The sequence below is a fragment of the Coregonus clupeaformis genome, unplaced genomic scaffold (assembly GCF_020615455.1).
Source record: "Coregonus clupeaformis isolate EN_2021a unplaced genomic scaffold, ASM2061545v1 scaf0598, whole genome shotgun sequence".
NCBI lineage: Eukaryota > Metazoa > Chordata > Actinopteri > Salmoniformes > Salmonidae > Coregonus > Coregonus clupeaformis.
Window position 1 is genome coordinate 131,158 of NW_025534053.1, and position 16,955 is coordinate 148,112.

At 41.8% G+C, this 16,955-nt stretch overlaps 2 long non-coding RNA genes across 2 annotated transcripts; one reads left to right on the forward strand and one right to left on the reverse strand.

Moving 5' to 3' along the window:
- Positions 1-1,084: 1,084 nt before the first annotated feature.
- LOC121558311 lies at positions 1,085-6,793 on the reverse strand. Its single transcript, XR_006658911.1, has 3 exons — positions 6,728-6,793; positions 2,500-2,603; positions 1,085-1,725 (listed from the first exon to the last, which is right to left on the reverse strand). It is a non-coding gene; the product is annotated as an uncharacterized LOC121558311 (long non-coding RNA).
- Positions 6,794-14,285: 7,492 nt separating this feature from the next.
- LOC121558314 lies at positions 14,286-16,950 on the forward strand. The gene is made up of 3 exons (XR_005998505.1): positions 14,286-14,352; positions 16,481-16,580; positions 16,793-16,950. It is a non-coding gene; the product is annotated as an uncharacterized LOC121558314 (long non-coding RNA).
- Positions 16,951-16,955: the final 5 nt, after the last annotated feature.

Here is a 16,955-nt window from a genome sequence, read left to right on the forward strand (position 1 = left end):
TGTTGAACAAGGCCAAGCTCAAAACCAAACTGTCCCTCATCTATGAGAACAGTGAGTTCAAGGCTTGTAGTGGTGCAGTGCCCCTGTACCAGTTCTTCATGGAGAACAACCTTCAGAGCACTTTCACAGAGACTGCCAGCCTCCTCAAGATCCTCATCACCACACCCATGACAACTGCTGAGTCAGAAAGGTGCTTCTCTACACTGAAAAGGATCAAGACCTTCCTGAGAAACAGCATGACACAGGATCGCCTGAACGCTCTGGCCATGCTCTCCATGGAGAAGAAACTTGTCAGGGACATTCCTGACTTTAATCAAAGGGTCATTGAGAGGTTTGCCACTCAGAAGGACAGACGGGCAAAATTCCTGTACAAATAAGATGACAGACACACACACACAGAGCAGCTCTGGCCGCATGTTTCTTTGTATATAGTTGACCTTAGCATAAAAAATCCAGTTATATATGGTACTCTAGAAAGTCTTAATAGTGTCTTTGCTAATATTACTGTATATATGTTGTTTTGTATCAATTAATTGTTGCAGTTCTGGAGCACATTAACAATTAGTCACATTTAGTATGATCATAAAATACTGTATGCTATTCTTCCAGTCAAAGGTTTGAGTTCATCCACTTGATATCCATTTCTATATTATACATCCTTTTATACAGTGTAAGATTTCCTATAAACTTTATAATATAATAATAATTTCATGTTATTGTCCACTTTCCACTCTGTTCTGACAGCATGCCTGTTGCGTTGCCTGTTTACTACCAATGGTGAAAAGTTCACTTTAAATGCAAATGAAAGGCTTGGGTTTGTGTAATATGTTTTTGTGTAAGAATGCCTCAACTTTTTAATATTGGCATTAAATAATTACTGAATGTTTCACTGAGCACTGCTGTCCTGCAGTTTGTGTTAAAATATATCGCGATGGTTACAGGAAAAAAAAAGTATGGCACAGCCCCACCGAGAATATTTTTCACCAGCCGCCACTGCATATATGTGCATTTTTTGAAAAATTTAGATACACAGAATGCATCATTATAAAACATTTAGGGAAAAAAATGTATTCAAGTATCTATCAACCGTAAAAATCCTAATGTGGTATATACACACTTAAAAACAGATAAATATTTGATTATAAGAAAATGGAACAGTATGCACTTGTATGGTTCTTCACTGCAAGGGTTCATTTTTATCTCTCTAAATATTTGTACAATTTCCATTTTCAAAGTTTGCAGATGGAGAGTTTCAATACAGTACATGTGCAGCACTTGGTCTCTCTCTCAGCAGTTGCTCTATGAAATGTGCGTAACCACTTAACAATCACGTTTCCATTCTTATCAGTAAAATAAATATATTTGGCTCAGTGCATTAATTGATGGAACTCACAATGACACCAAATAACAAGCAATAACGTGATACAAACCAAGAAAACAGGAACTTTGCTGACCATATATATATACCAGTCTTGTCATTGTAACTATGACCTGGTAAAAGTGACATAATTCAATATAATGTTTGATGAATTAACCTGTAACATTTCAAAATGGATCTGAGATACCTGAGAGGCAGGTGGGGCGAGGAGGACCCGCTGAGGGTGCAGACGTAGGGTTTGGAATTGAACTGGGAGATGACCACTTGTAGAGTGACCTGGGACGTGTCATACTGGAACGGCCTGAATGGGACGGTCACCTCCACCTTCCCATTGGCTGGAATCACTCCTAGAATCACACACAAACAAAGGATTATACCGGTCTTGAATGTAACGCATTTGTTAAAGGAAAACAATACGTAGGCCTACCTAAACTCAACACTTCAATACCCTCAAACCATGGGAAACATAGAGAGATACTTTTTCAGACATCTCTACCCAGTCTGAGTACTAGGCTATTTGCGTAACCCCGGAAATCCATCATCACGCATTGCCTGGAAAGCGTCACCATCCATGCCAGAGACAAAACAACACAGCTCCCCCCTGTGCTAGATGCACTGAGTCCCTGACTGCTTTGTGTCAAGGTGGCAGTTGCAGACTATGAGCATCTTTCCACAGTAATTCAGACACAAGACATGATGGTGATGTTGAGGAATCACAGGTCAGGGCTAGGTAATCAGCTAATAATATTACGTGAGTTTATACAGGTGAGTCTGAGTCTCTGGGAGCCAGCAAAAAATGTTTTATGTGGTTCAAAGTTTTAACTAATCACCTCAAGGAACTAACACAAAAACATATCTGGAACCTTATTGTGAACCAGAAATTATCCTACCATCAAATATAAAAAAATTAATTGATACATATCTGGCAAATAGACTCACAGGCTTAATACATTAATCAAATAATATATACCTACTGTAGATAGAATAATACAGGGGTTTTCCTCACTGTCTGTCTGAGTGAGCAGGTAGGATGTTGTTGCTATCTTGTTAAGGACTGTGTGATTACTACTTTATTCAGTGGCCTAATGTAAAGTGCTGCCAAGTCTGCTGATTGGAGTTACCTGACAGGGGCTGGACCGAGAAGGCCTTGTGTGGCTGGATGATGTACACCTGGAACTCAAAGTCAATGGGACAGCTGCAGCTCAGAGGGATCACATGGCTGACACTGGAAGGTCAAAGACAGGTCAAAGGTCAAAGATAACAAGCATATACACCACCAGTCAAAGTTTGGACACACCTACTCATTCAAGGGTTTTTCTTTATTTTTTTACATTGTAGAATAATAGTGAAGACATCAAAACTATGAAATAACACATATGGAAACATGTAGTAACCAAAGAAGTGTTAAACAAATCAAAATATATTTTATATTTGAGATTCTTCAAATAGCCATCGTTTGCCTTGATGACAGCTTTGCACACTCTTGGCATTCTTTCAACCAGCTTCATGAGGTAGTCACCTGGAATGCATTTCAATTAACAGGTGTGCCTCGTTAAAAGTTAATTTGTGGAATTTATTTCCTTCTTAATGAGTTTGAGCCAATCAGTTGTGTTGTGACAAGGTAGGGGGAGTATACAGAAGATAGCCCTATTTGATAAAAGACCAAGTCCATATTATGGCAAGAACAGCTCAAATAAGCAAAGAGAAACGACAGTCCATCATTACTTTAAGACATGAAGGTCAGTCAATACGGAACATTTCAAGAACGTTGAAACTGGTTCTCATGAGGACCACCACAGGAATAGAAGACCCAGAGTTACCTCTGCTGTAGAGGATAAGTTCATTAGAGTTACCAGCCTCAGAAATTGCAACCCAAATAAATGATTCACAGAGTTCAAGTAACAGACACATCTAAACGTCAACTGTTCAGAGGAGACTGTGTGAATCAGGCCTTCATGGTCGAATTGCTGCAAAGAAACCACTACTAAAGGACACCAATAATAATAAGAGACCAGGCTTGGGCCTAGAAACACGAGCAATGGACATTAGACCGGTGGAAATCTGTCCTTTGATCTGGAGTCCAAATTGGATATTTTTGGTTCAAACCGCCGTGTCTTTGTGATACGCGGTGTTGGTGAACGGATGATCTCCGCATGTGTAGTTCCCACCGTAAAGCATGGAGGAGGAGGTGTTATGGTGCTTTGCTGGTGACACTGTCTGTGATTTATTTAGAATTCAAGGCACACTTAACCAGCATGGCTACCACAGCATTCTGCAGCAATACGCCATCCCATCTGGTTTGGGCTTAGTGGGACTATCATTTGTTTTTCAACAGGACAATGACCCAACCCACCTCCAGGCTGTGTAAGGGCTATTTTACCAAGAAGGAGAGTGATGGAGTGCTGCATCAGATGACCTGGCCTCCACAATCCCCCGACCTCAACCCAATTGAGATGGTTTGGGATGAGTCGGACGGCAGAGTGAAGGAAAAGCAGCCAACAAGTGCTCAGCATATGTGGGAACTCTTTCAAGACTGTTGGAAAAGCATTCCAGGTGAAGCTGGTTGAGAGAATGCCAAGAGTGTATAAAGCTGTCATCAAGGCAAAGGGTGGCTATTTTAAGAATCTTAAATATAAAATATATTTTGATTTGTTTATCACTTTTTTGGTTACTACATGATTCCATATGTGTTATTTCATAGTTTTGATGTCTTCACTATTATTCTACAATGTAATTTTTTTACAAATAAAGAAAAACCCTTGAATGGGTAGGTGTGTCCTACACTTTTGACTGGTACTGTATACCACACAGCCCCAGAGAGAAAGGACAACAGCCTACATGTTCATTGAGACCTACAATAAAATGTAAAGCTAAATCAAATTCAGCCAGCCACTCAGTTCAAAAGACAATCATTTTTATCAAGAGATAAAAATTCCCTCCTATAAAAAATTGTGGAAAGTGGATTGTGTCACAATCTGTAAAATGTAAATAATTATTATATTGTATCTCTATGGCCTTACATATGTTTATATTTGGATTTTTTAAAAAGTATTCTCTTTCCAAGTGTATTGTTTTGACTGAAGATTGTTGAACATGCAAGACAAATACTACTGACCCTAGCATATACCCCAGCATACAGCTTACTTAGAGAACTCCAATTAGCTATCTACTGTGCAAATGGACTCTAATATATTGACTGCTCACCGCATCGTTAGTGTCAACAGAGATGATTAAAAACCAATGTTTATGATGCGTTACATGACCACAGTGGCGGCTCCTGAAAAAATTCTCAGGAGGGGCAATTTTTCTGATGATTTAGGTGACCTACACACATTTTAAAAAAGATATGTCCAGCAACAACATGAAGATAGGGGCAGCATATAAGTCAATACCAGAAGCATTTATTGACTGATCTGGGGAGATGGATTCCAGTTTCTGTGACAGATTATAAATAATCTCTGATGCCTTTGTTATATTAGCTTTTGGTTGAATGTACTGTCGTAGTAAATATATAATGTTATAGCTTGGTCTGACTAAAATCTTGTGCATGACCCATTTTGTGTTGGGCGTTTGTTTTCAATCAATGCTGTTCCTATCCTATAACAATGGACAAAAGAGTCCTATCTTGTCAGCCTTGTCAGCAGGTGGCCAAGGACAACACCCACGCCATAGGTCTCTCAGTTCTTCCAACTCACGAGTTCTTGCTCTGAGGACACACACACACACACACACACACACACACACACATCATCACTGATAAACACACACACACACACACACATCATCACTGTTAAAACACACACACACACACACACACACACACACAAATCCCTCTCTTTAGGCTGAACATTTGAAGACAGAGAACCCGACTCAGAGCCAATGCAACAGTGGAGGGGACCTCGCCCAACTCATCAGGACCAATCAGAAGATCAGAACTACTAGATTCAACCTACATCATTTATTGTATAAAATGTCTGCACACAATGTTTTCGGGGCTCTCTTCTCCCTAAGAGTTTGACGAACGAGTCCGTGCACGCGATTCCAGATATCTTTCCCTCTGAATAAACTGCCTTTATTATACCATATCCACCCTGTCCAAAGTCTCTACTTGGTCTCAGTTCTCCAGTAAACTTGTGATTATCAACAGTACACAACGGTAACAAACAATTGGGGGAACTCACGGGGCAGATAGTAAGGTCGCAGTGACACAGAAAGCAGTTCAATGTCGGGGTACAGAGTCGCTCTCTTACCAGGATCGCGGTCCGCTCTGACCAGGGTGAAGCCGGCCGGCTCCACTTCTCTGTCCGGGACTCTGTCATCCAGCCAAGTCTCCCAGCTGTATTGGATTCCGCTGCCAGCAGCGTTTTCATTATTTAGTCCGTTCGTAGCGGGTATGTACACGATCAACAAGATCAGTCCAAAATCCATGGTTGGCAGAATGTTTGTAAACTAAGTCTACAAATTAAAAACATAAAATAACGCCACACTGCAGGTCGCAACAGAGACGCTGCTAGCCGCCATTTTCTTAGTTACGTTCATGGTTACGTCACGTATGACGAAAGCGCGTAAGTGCAAGCCCACAGACACCCATAGAGAATGTATTGAAAGCTTTGAAATGTGAAAAAAATAGATTTTACATGACAGGCTATGAGAGACTTCTGGGCGATTTTCAACCTGACTGAAATCGCCCCAAAAACGGGCGGGGCCATTTGAATCAGGACTTTAGCCTGATTTGACATTTAGTGGCAGTCAGATCAGATTAGAACACTGATAACTACTGTTGCCGTGATATAATTGATTAGAAAAAAAATCCCTTCCTTTTCCCGTTTGGCAGTGCGTCGCCCATATCGCCCTATTGAACAGGCCGTCCCTGCATGACCATAATAACACACTGAGTTTATTCCTCAAACAAGCCTTTGTTGCCACTCATCATGTTTATCTGGCAGGCTAATTCAGAAACTGGTGCACTTAGCAACTACTTAGCAGACTAGGCTGTAGCTGTAGCCTATCCCTTACGGAAAGAACATATGAATTTCACATGTGAAGTGTTACAAAAACACATGTTTTCATGTGATCATATGTGATCTTATGTGAAGTTAATGTGATAACTTGCGACAACATTTAAAGTAACATGTGATAAAATTAAACTACACGTGTGGAAACGTGATCATATGTGAAGTGTTCCAAAAACACATGATTTCACATGTGAAATGATGTGTTTTTTCTGTAAGGGATTTGAGTGGCCATGCAACTCATGTACAATCCTCTTATGAAGGTTCATTGGTGGGTTTAAAGACTATTCAAAGGGCAAAGATGCACAGTGAGACACGATTGTCCACTTCACCTCACCTTTGGCCCAGTGGGACAGCTGGTATGGTGATGTGTGTTGGGATGTGCAAGTCATCGATGATGGGGGTAGGCATGGACTGGTACCTGTAAATTCTCTTCCCCCTGGAGAGAGATTGAGAGAGAATAACAATGCTCCCCTGATGCATTCATTTCCTGGAGTTCTAAACAGGAGGGGAACCTCCTAGCAGTAAGTAGACTGGTTCCAGATCAGTTTGCCATGGAGTGACAATGACCTTAGAAGTTTGCAAGACAGCACAAACAGATCTGGGACCAGGCTTACCATGCAGCAACTATGGAGAGAAACGTTGACAACAAACAACATGTGATGCATAAACACAGCAAATCACTCTTTTGATGGACAGTTGAATAGATTAGAAGTAGAAGTTGAAGAGATCACTGTCAGGATTGACGGCATGCGAACTTGATTAGAAATTAACATAGCACTGGATTCCAACCTTGCAATGAACCCGAATACAGTCGTAGAAGTAGCGCCATTCTTTAGGACAGAAGTGTACTTTCACTGTGTAGGACAGTCCGGGGACAAGACGATGCTGCATAGAATATCAAAATGGAGGAATTAACCATCAACACTGACACGCATACGAATCAAAGATCATAGACGGAATGCATAACATGACATCAAATAGTAATAAACAAACACCTTTTTTAAATATTTCGTTTGGAAGTGCTTTGTTTGGGTGGGGATAATGTGAATGTTGATCACTTCAGATGATATGTTGATAAGTTTCTGAGGAAGATTAAAACAAAGATGAATTACATGACGCCTTGTATAAGAATGTACTGGTACATGAAGTGCATATATCGGCAAAATCCATCTAAAGTCAGTGCTTTGTCTTTTGTTCTCTTGGACCAGTCAACACTCTTTGCTTCACTCACCAAGGTCCTCTGATAATCCTTCCCCAGTTTAAACCCACTGAAGGGAAGTGCTGAGGGTTCTGCATGGATTGCACTGTTGCTCTGGAGTTTGGTATAGGTTTCTGGAAAGTATAATATAAATGAGATGTCTTCACCATCTGCTTAGTCCCGTGTGGCTCAATTGGTAGAGCATGATGCTTGCAATGCCAGGGTTGTGGGTTTGATTCCCATGGGGGACCAGTACGGGGAAAAGTATGAAAATGTATGCACTCACTACTGTAAGTCGCTCTTGATAAGAGCATTTGCTAAATGATGTAAATATTAAAACCCAAAACAAGTGGAAAATATTATCAAACGCCTGAGGAACCACACACTGCATAATGTAGGCTACGGTAACTCAGATAGCATCATGAGCATGCATATTATAGTTCTAGCCCTAGCGCTCTACTACAATAAACATATTATTCTTGACTAAATATAGCCTGTTAAATATATGACTGAGATGTATCAAATTGTTTAAGTGTAAGGGTCCTACGGGTCTCTAGTAGGTGATGAGGGACATTAGAGGGACTTATTTTTGTGTCCTCCACCAGTTGGCACAGGGGAAGAGGGGTCTTCTTCCTTTGACTGTCTGTGAATGTCTCTGATGCAGAGTGTGCCACTTCCATCACTTCTCCATTAAAAACAGGGCTGAAGAAGATAGCAAACAATATCACAATTCATATCACATCAGATATGTAACGTTAAACGCTTGCATTTCAAAGATGCAATGTTGTCCATATGATAATGAAAAGAACCAAATGACACAAAGCTAGCAAGCCAACTTTGTGCATGTGCAGCTACTGTGGTTGACACAGGAAAGTAAGCAAACTAGCTAGGGACGGGTTAGCAAGAAAGAGTGGAAGCTAGCAGCTAGCAGAGAGAAACAGCTAACGTCGTTAGCTAGCTTGTTATCAAACTTCATCAAACAGTTGTTTTAGTTTCGATTTGGTAACGTTAGCTCATAAACAACACACGTTTTTATTCGTTGCATGATGTGGGTGCTTTTCAAGGTTGAAAACTGAACGTACCTGTTGTTTCACTGATAGAACATCCACCAAACACTCTCGTCACCATAGTGATTCTTCCGGGATATTTTTTCAAGGGTTAGTATTAGCAAAGAGTTTCTAAACCCAGAGGCGCAACATCTGGGAACGCTTGTGAAACAGGCCAAGCAGACAAGACCGGGGCTTGGGGTTTATGAAGTCAATGAGAGAAGTAAAAATATATTCATTTGTTGTACATTTTCTCGAAATCTAAAGGCACAACCTGGAGTCGAGACATCGTCTTAAGTAGTTGAACATGGTATTACTACAACCTCGTGAAAGTGACACACTGACACGTTTTCATTTTTGTCAAAAACAACTTTATATCAAAAGAGTGCCTTTGACATGACGGTCTGCACATGTGCAGTACAGCGTGAGAAGACCATTAGACCCAATGACGTATTTCTGCGCATGAGTCAAGCGAGCCAACGTTGCCATGACTTCGCCTACATGCGTTATCGGGGATTTATATTGGAGAAGCAGTTTCTGCCTATCTTCATACTGTACTGTCTTTGGTACTAGTCTATTATAAAACTGGTCAGGTGTAATAACTGCTCAAACAAAACACATGCAGTTGGTTTGGACAAAGCCAGTGGATGCTGTTTGATGACTTGCTGGTTTGAATTGGACGATTATTTCAGACTTTTAGTACCGAAAGTCCGTTTGCAGTTTATTCAAGTCTATAATTAGGTTACAGTTTGCTGGTATATTTATTTATTTATTTATTTCACCTTTATTTAACCAGGTATGCCAGTTGAGAACAGGTTCTCATTTACAACTGCGACCTGGCCAAGATAAAGCAAAGTAGTGCAATAAAAACAACACAGAGTTACATATGGGGTAAAAAAAATCATAAAGTCAGAAATACAACAGAAAATATATATACAGTGTGTGCAAATGTAGCAAGTTATGGAGGTAAGGCAATAAATAGGCTATAGTGCAGAATAATTACAATAGTATTAACACTGGAATGCTAGATGTGCAAGAGATTATGTGCAAATAGAGATACTGGGGTGCAAAAGAGCAAAATAAATAACAATATAGGGATGAGGTAGTTGGGTGGGCTAATTTCAGATGGGCTGTGTACAGGTGCAGTGATCGGTAAGGTGCTCTGACAACTGATGCTTAAAGTTATTGAGGGAGATAAGATTCTCCAGCTTCAGAGATTTTTGCAATTCGTTCCAGTCATTGGCAGCAGAGAACTGGAAGGAATGGCGGCCAAAGGAGGTGCTGGCTTTGGGAATGACCAGTGAGATATACCTGCTGGAGCGCAGACTACGGGTGGGTGCTGCTATGGTGACCAATGAGCTAAGATAAGGCGGGGATTTGCCTAGCAGTGATTTATAGATGGCCTGGAGCCAGTGGGTTTGACGACGGACATGTAGTGAGGACCAGCCAACAAGAGCGTACAGGTCACGGTGGTGGGTAGTGTATGGGGCTTTGGAGACAAAACGGATGGCACTGTGATAGACTACATCCAATTTGCTGAGTAGAGTGTTGGAGGCTATTTTGTAAATGACATCGCCGAAGTCAAGGATCGGTAGGATAGTCAGTTTTACGAGGGCATGTTTGGCAGCATGAGTGAAGGAGGCTTTGTTGCGAAATAGGAAGCCGATTCTAGATTTAACTTTGGATTGGAGATTCTTTATGTGAGTCTGGAAGTTGAGTTTACAGTCTAACCAGACACCTAGATATTTGTAGTTGTCCACATACTTCTAGGTCAGACCCGTCGAGAGTGGTGATTCTAGTCGGGTGGGCGGGTGCTAGCAGCGTTCGATTGAAAAGCATGCATTTAGTTTTACTAGTGTTTAAGAGCAGTTGAAGGCTACTGAAGGATTGTTGTATGGCATTGAAGCTCGTTTGGAGGTTTGTTAACACAGTGTCCAATGAAGGGCCAGATGTATACAAAATGGTGTCGTCTGCGTAGAGGTGGATCTGAGAGTCACCAGCAGCAAGAGCGACATCATTGATATACACAGAGAAAAGTGTCGGCCCAAGAATTGAACCCTGTGGCACCCACATTGAGACTGCCATAGGTCCAGACAACAGGCCCTCCGATTTGACACACTGAACTCTATCTGAGAAGTAGTTGGTGAACCAGGCGAGGCAGTCATTTGAGAAACCAAGGCTATTTAGTCTGCCAATAAGAATGCGGTGGTTGACAGAGTCGAAAGCCTTGGCCAGGTCGATGAAGACGGCTGCACAGTACTGTCTATTATCAATCGCGGTTATAATATCGTTTAGGACCTTGAGCGTGGCTGAAGTGCACCCGTGACCAGCTCGGAAACCGGATTGCATAGCGGAGAAGGTACGGTGGTATTCGAAATGGTCGGTGATCTGTTTGTTAACTTAGCTTTCAAATACTTTCGAAAGGCAGGGCAGGATGGATATAGGTATGTAGCAGTTTGGATCTAGAGTGTCACCCCCTTTGAAGAGGGGGATGACCGCGGCAGCTTTCCAATCTCTGGGGATCTCAGACGTTATGAAAGAGAGGTTGAACAGACTAGTAATAGGGGTTGCGACAATTTCGGCGGCTAGTTTTAGAAAGAAAGGGTCCAGATTGTCTAGCCCAGCTGATTTGTAGGGGGTCCAGATTTTGCAGCGCTTTCAAAACATCAGCTGTCTGAATTTGTGTGAAGGAGAAGCGGGGGGCATGGGCAAGTTGCAGCAGAGGGTGCAGAGTTGTTGGCCGGGTTAGTGGTAGCCAGATGGAAAGCATGGCCAGCTGTAGCAAAATGCTTGTTGAAATTCTCGATTATTGTAGATTTATCGGTGGTGATAGTGTTTCCTAGCCTCAGTGCAGTGGGCAGCTGGGAGGAAGTGCTCTTATTCTCCATGGACTTTACAGTGTCCCAAAACTTTTTGGAGTTAGTGCTACAGGAAGCAAATTTCTGTTTGAAAAAGTTAGCCTTTGCTTTCCTTACTGCTTGTGTATATTGGTTCCTAACTTCCCTGAAAAGTTGCATATCGCGGGGGCTATTTGATGCTAATGCTGTACGCCACAGGATGTTTTTGTGCTGGTCAAGGGCAGTCAAGTCTGAGGAGAACCAGGGGCTATATCGGTTCTTAGTTCTGTATTTTTTGAATGGGGCATGTTTATTTAAGATTGAGAGGAAATTACTTTTAAGGAACAACCAGGCATCCTCTACTGACGGAATGAGATCTATATCCATCCAGGATACCTGGGCCAGGTCAATTAGGAAGGCCTCCTCGCTAAAGTGTTTTAGGGAGCGTTTGACAGTGATGAGGGGTGGTCGTTTGACCGCGGACCCGTTACGGACGCAGGCAATAAGGCAGTGATCGCTGAGATCCTGGTTGAAGACAGCTGAGGTGTATTTAGAGGGTGTGTTAGTCAGGATGATATCTATGAGGGTACCCATGTTTACGGATTTAGGGTTGTACCTGGTAGGTTCGTTGATAATTTGCGTGAAGTTGAGGGCATCTAGCTTGGATTGTAGGATGGCTGGGGTATTAAGCATATCCCAATTTAGGTCACCAAGCAGTACAAACTCTGAGGATAAATGGGGGGCAATCAATTCACATATGGTGTCCAGGGGCACAGCTGGGGGGCTGAGGGGGTCTGTAGCAAGCGGCAACAGTGAGAGACTTATTTCTGGAAAGGTGGATTTTTAGAAGTAGAAGCTCAAACTGTTTGGGCACAGACCTGGATAGTATGATAGAGCTCTGCAGGCTATCTCTACAGTAGATTGCAACTCCACCCCCTTTGGCAGTTCTATCTAGACGGAAAATGTTATAGTTGGGGATGGAAATTTCAGAATTTTTGGTGGCCTTCCTGAGCCAGGATTCAGACACTGCTAGAACATCAGGGTTGGCAGAGTGTGCTAACGCAGTGAATAACTCAAACTTAGGAAGTAGACTTCTGATATTTATGTGCAAGAAACTAAGACTTTTGCGATTACAGAAGTCATCAAATGATAGCGCCTGGGGAGTAGGAGTGATACTGAGGGCTGCAGGGCCTGGGTTAGCCTCTACATCACCAGAGGAACAGAGGAGGACTAGAATAAGGATACGGCTAAAGGCTTTAAGAACTGGTCTTCTAGTGCGTTGGGTACATAGAATAAAGGGGGCAGATTTCCGGGTGTTATAGAAAAGATTCAGGGCATTATGTACAGACAAGGATATGGAAGGATATGAGTAAAGTGGAGGTAAACCTAAGCGTTGGGTAACAATGAAAGAGATAGTATCTCTAGAGGCATCAATTGAGTCGGTCTCTGAGTGTATGGGGGAGGGACAAAATAGCTATCTAAGGCAGGTTTAGCTAGGCTGGGGGTCTACAGTGATATAGTACAATTAGAAATAACCGAAACAACAATAAACTAACCATGTTTGGGCTGAGGCTGAAACATAAACAGGATGTAGTACCGTAAAAAGGAACAGTCCAGCAGATATCAGCTGTATAGCTGAGTTATCATAAGGTCCGGTGGTGAAGCACTAGTGAGTAAGAGGGTTAGCAGGGGCTAGTAAGGGCTAGCAGATGGATGGAATCTTCGTGGTTAACGTCGTAACCACATCAGACGATTTCGTCGGCAGACCAGTCGTGTAGGATCGGCGGGGCTTCGTGTCAACACTAGGTGGTCCCGTCCGGTTGACAGAGAGGTAGATAGCCGGGAGATGGGCCTAGCTCAGGATGATTAGCCAGACCACAGCGTCTGTTTTGTTGTAGCCAGCTGGTAGCGATGAATCCGGAGTTAAAGGTCCAGTGATTCAGTGATTCCGGCGGAAAAACTGATATGTTCTGGGTCGATAACGCGCTGTGCAGACTGGCCGAATATCCGGTGATCAATGTCCAGTGATTAAAATTAATCCCGCGGAAAAAAAATCCAAGGTTCTGGGTGAAACACCGCTGGCTGTGGCTAATAGCAAGTAGCTAGTTCAGTAGCTAGTTCAGTTTAGTGAGTAAGAGGCCACGGATAGCGTGTGCTAGCGGGCCAGGGGCTAGCAGATGGATGGAATCTTCGTGGTTAACGTCGTAACCACATCAGACGATTTCGTCGGCAGACCAGTCGTGTAGGATCGGCGGGGCTCCGTGTCAACACTAGGTGGTCCCGTCCGGTTGACAAAGAGGTAGATAGCCGGGAGATGGGCCTAGCTCAGGATGATTAGCCAGACCACAGCGTCCGTTTTGTTGTAGCCAGCTGGTAGCGATGAATCCCGGAGTTAAGGGTCCAGTGATTCCAGTGATTCCGGCGGAAAAACTGATATGTTCTGGGTCGATAACCGCTGTGCAGACTGGCGAATATCAGGTGATCAATGTCCAGTGATTAAAATTAATCCCGCTGAAAAAATCCAATGTTCTGAGTGAAACACCGCTAGCTGTGGCTAATAGCAAGTAGCTAGTTAGCTGAAACTGGCTAGCTAGTTTCAACTGGAGATTCTAGATTCTAGACAAAGGTAAGTCAACAATAGAATCCATTCCACATTGAGTGAGGCGGGTTGCAGGAAAGTATATTTTGTAGAAGGATGAAAAATCTGATAGGGAAACATGTACAAAAAATACAAAAAAACAGGGTATTTACAGGCTATTTACAGACACACGACAGAAATAGGACTGCACTACTTCGCCATCTTGGATAGTATATGATGCTTGTGACTGACAAAATGCACATTGGAATTATTGGAATCCTACTGGGCATGTACTTGAAGGTAAGAATGAACGCGCGTGTTTGAAACTGCTGGGCATGTTTGGCAAAGGTACATACATATACACTGAGTGTACGAAACATTAGGAACACCTTCATAATACTGAGTTTGTACCCCCTTTTGCCCTTAGAACAGCCTCAATTCGTCGGGGCATGGACTACAAGGTGTCGAAAGCGTTCCACAGGGATGCTGGCCCATATTGACTCCAATGCTTCCCACAGTTGTGTCAAGTTAGCAGGATGTTTGGTGGACCATTCTTGATACACACTGGAAACTGTTGAGCGTGGAAAAACCCAGCAGTGTTGCAGTTCTTGACACACTCAAACTTGTGCACCTGGCACCTACTACTACCATACCCCGTTCAAAGGCACTTACATTTTTTGTCTTGCCCATTCACATTTAAATTGACGCATACACAATCCATGTCTCAAGGCTTCAAAATCCATATTTAACCTGTCTCCTCCTCTTCATCTATACTGATTTTAAGTGGATTAAACAGGTGACATCAATAACGGATCATAGCTTTCACCTGGATTCACCTGGTCAGTCTACTATGTCATGGAAAAATAATCTAGGTTGAAGGTTATGCCTTTAGATTTTGAGAAACTTTGCAACTAAGGAATACTTTTTTAATGTTTTGTACACTCAGTGCCTTCAGAAATTATTCACACCCCTTGACCTTTTCCAAATGTTGTTGTTACAAAGAAGGTTAAAAATTGGTCAACTATCTACACAAAATACTTTCATGTCAAAGTGGGGGGGAAATGCTAACACATATTAGGAAGGTGTTCCTAATGTTTGGTATACTCAGTGTATATTAGAATCACCTTTGGCAGAGACTTTTCTACAGAGACTACAGCTGTGAGTCTTTTCTGGGTAAGTCTCTAAGAGCTTTCCACAGCAGGATTGTGCAACATTTGCCCATTATTCATTTCAAAATTCTTCAAGCTCTGTCAAATTGGTTGTTGATCATTGCAAGACAACCATTTTCAGATCTTGCCATAGATTTTAAAGCTGATTTAAATCAAAACTGTAACTCGGCAACTCAGGAACACTCCAGTGTAGATGTGGTCTTATGTTTTGTCCTGCTGAAAGGTGAATTAATCTCCCAGTGTCTGGTGGAAAGCAGACTGAAGCAGGTTTTTTTTCTAGGATTTTGCCTGTGCCCATTCCAACGATTACAAGCATACCCATAACATGATGCAGCCACCACTATGCTTGAAAATATGGAGAGTGCTACTCAGTAATGTGTTGTATTGAATTTCCCCCAAACATAACACTGTGTATTCAGGACAAAAAAGTACATTGTTTTGTGAATGTTTTTGCAGTATTACTTTAGTGCCTTGTTGCAAACAGGATGCATGTTTTGGAATATTTTTGTTCTTTACAGGCTTCCTTATTTTCCCTGTCAATTAAGTTAGTATTGTGGAGTAACTACAATGTTGATCCATCCTTAGTTTTCTCTTATCACAGCCATTAAACTCTTAACTGTTTTAAAGTCATCGTTGGCCTCATGGCGAAATCCCTGAGTGGTTTCCTTCCTCTCCAGCAACTGAGTTAGGAAGGACACCGCTATCCTTTTAGTCACTAGGTGTATTGATACACCATCCAAAGTGTAGTTAATAACTTCACCATGCTCAAATGGATATTCAATGTCTGCTTTAATTTTTTTTTTACCCATCTACCAATAGGTGCCCTTCTTTGTGAGGCATTGGAAAACCTCTGTGGTCTTTGTGGTTGAATATGTGTGTAAAGTTGACTGCTCGACTGAGGGACCTTACAGATAATTGTATGTGTGGGGTACAGAGACGAGGTAGTCATAAAAAAAACTATTATGTGACTTGTTAACATATGTTTACTCCTGAACTTATTTAGGCTTGCAATAACAAAGGGGTTGAATACTTATTGACTAAAGACATTTAAGCTTTTCATTTTTTATTTATTTGTAAACATTTCAAAAACATAATTCCACTTAATTCCAGTGACAAAAAACTCAATTGAATCCATTTTAAATTCAGTCTGTTACAACAAAATGTGGAAAAAGTCAAGGGGTGTGAATACCTTCTGAAGGCACTGTAGGCTATGGGGAGATGACACATGCACACATTATTTTTCTTTTTAACTATGAAAGGTTCAAGCAGACTGTGAGCCGTACATCATTCTTATTCGAGAGGAGGAGAGGTGCCTTCATGAGTTGCGGCTGCATAATGTGTCCAAAACTCCCCAACCAGGTGAGATGAGACTGTTTCTATATTTTCACCTTAGAAATTCATACCCAGCATGGTTTGTCATGTATTCCTGAGCTAAACAAATATAGGTTAACATGTTCCTTCTCTATTCCATAATAGTCAATGTTCTTAGACATTTTCTGTTCGTTTTTTAAAGTTTTCTCTGAATGGCATTATATGATATACATACAACATAAGAGGAAAATCATTTCCAGTCCCACAGGTATCAAAATCTGAAACTGCACATCAGCACATCACTGGGAACCAGGCCAGTTTGACAGTGGACTAGGTTTCCCTCTAGTGGCAGTATAGAGTAGGTTACAGCTCAACATCCTGTATTATTGTTGTAGTTAGTTACCCCTTTTGAGTTCAACATTA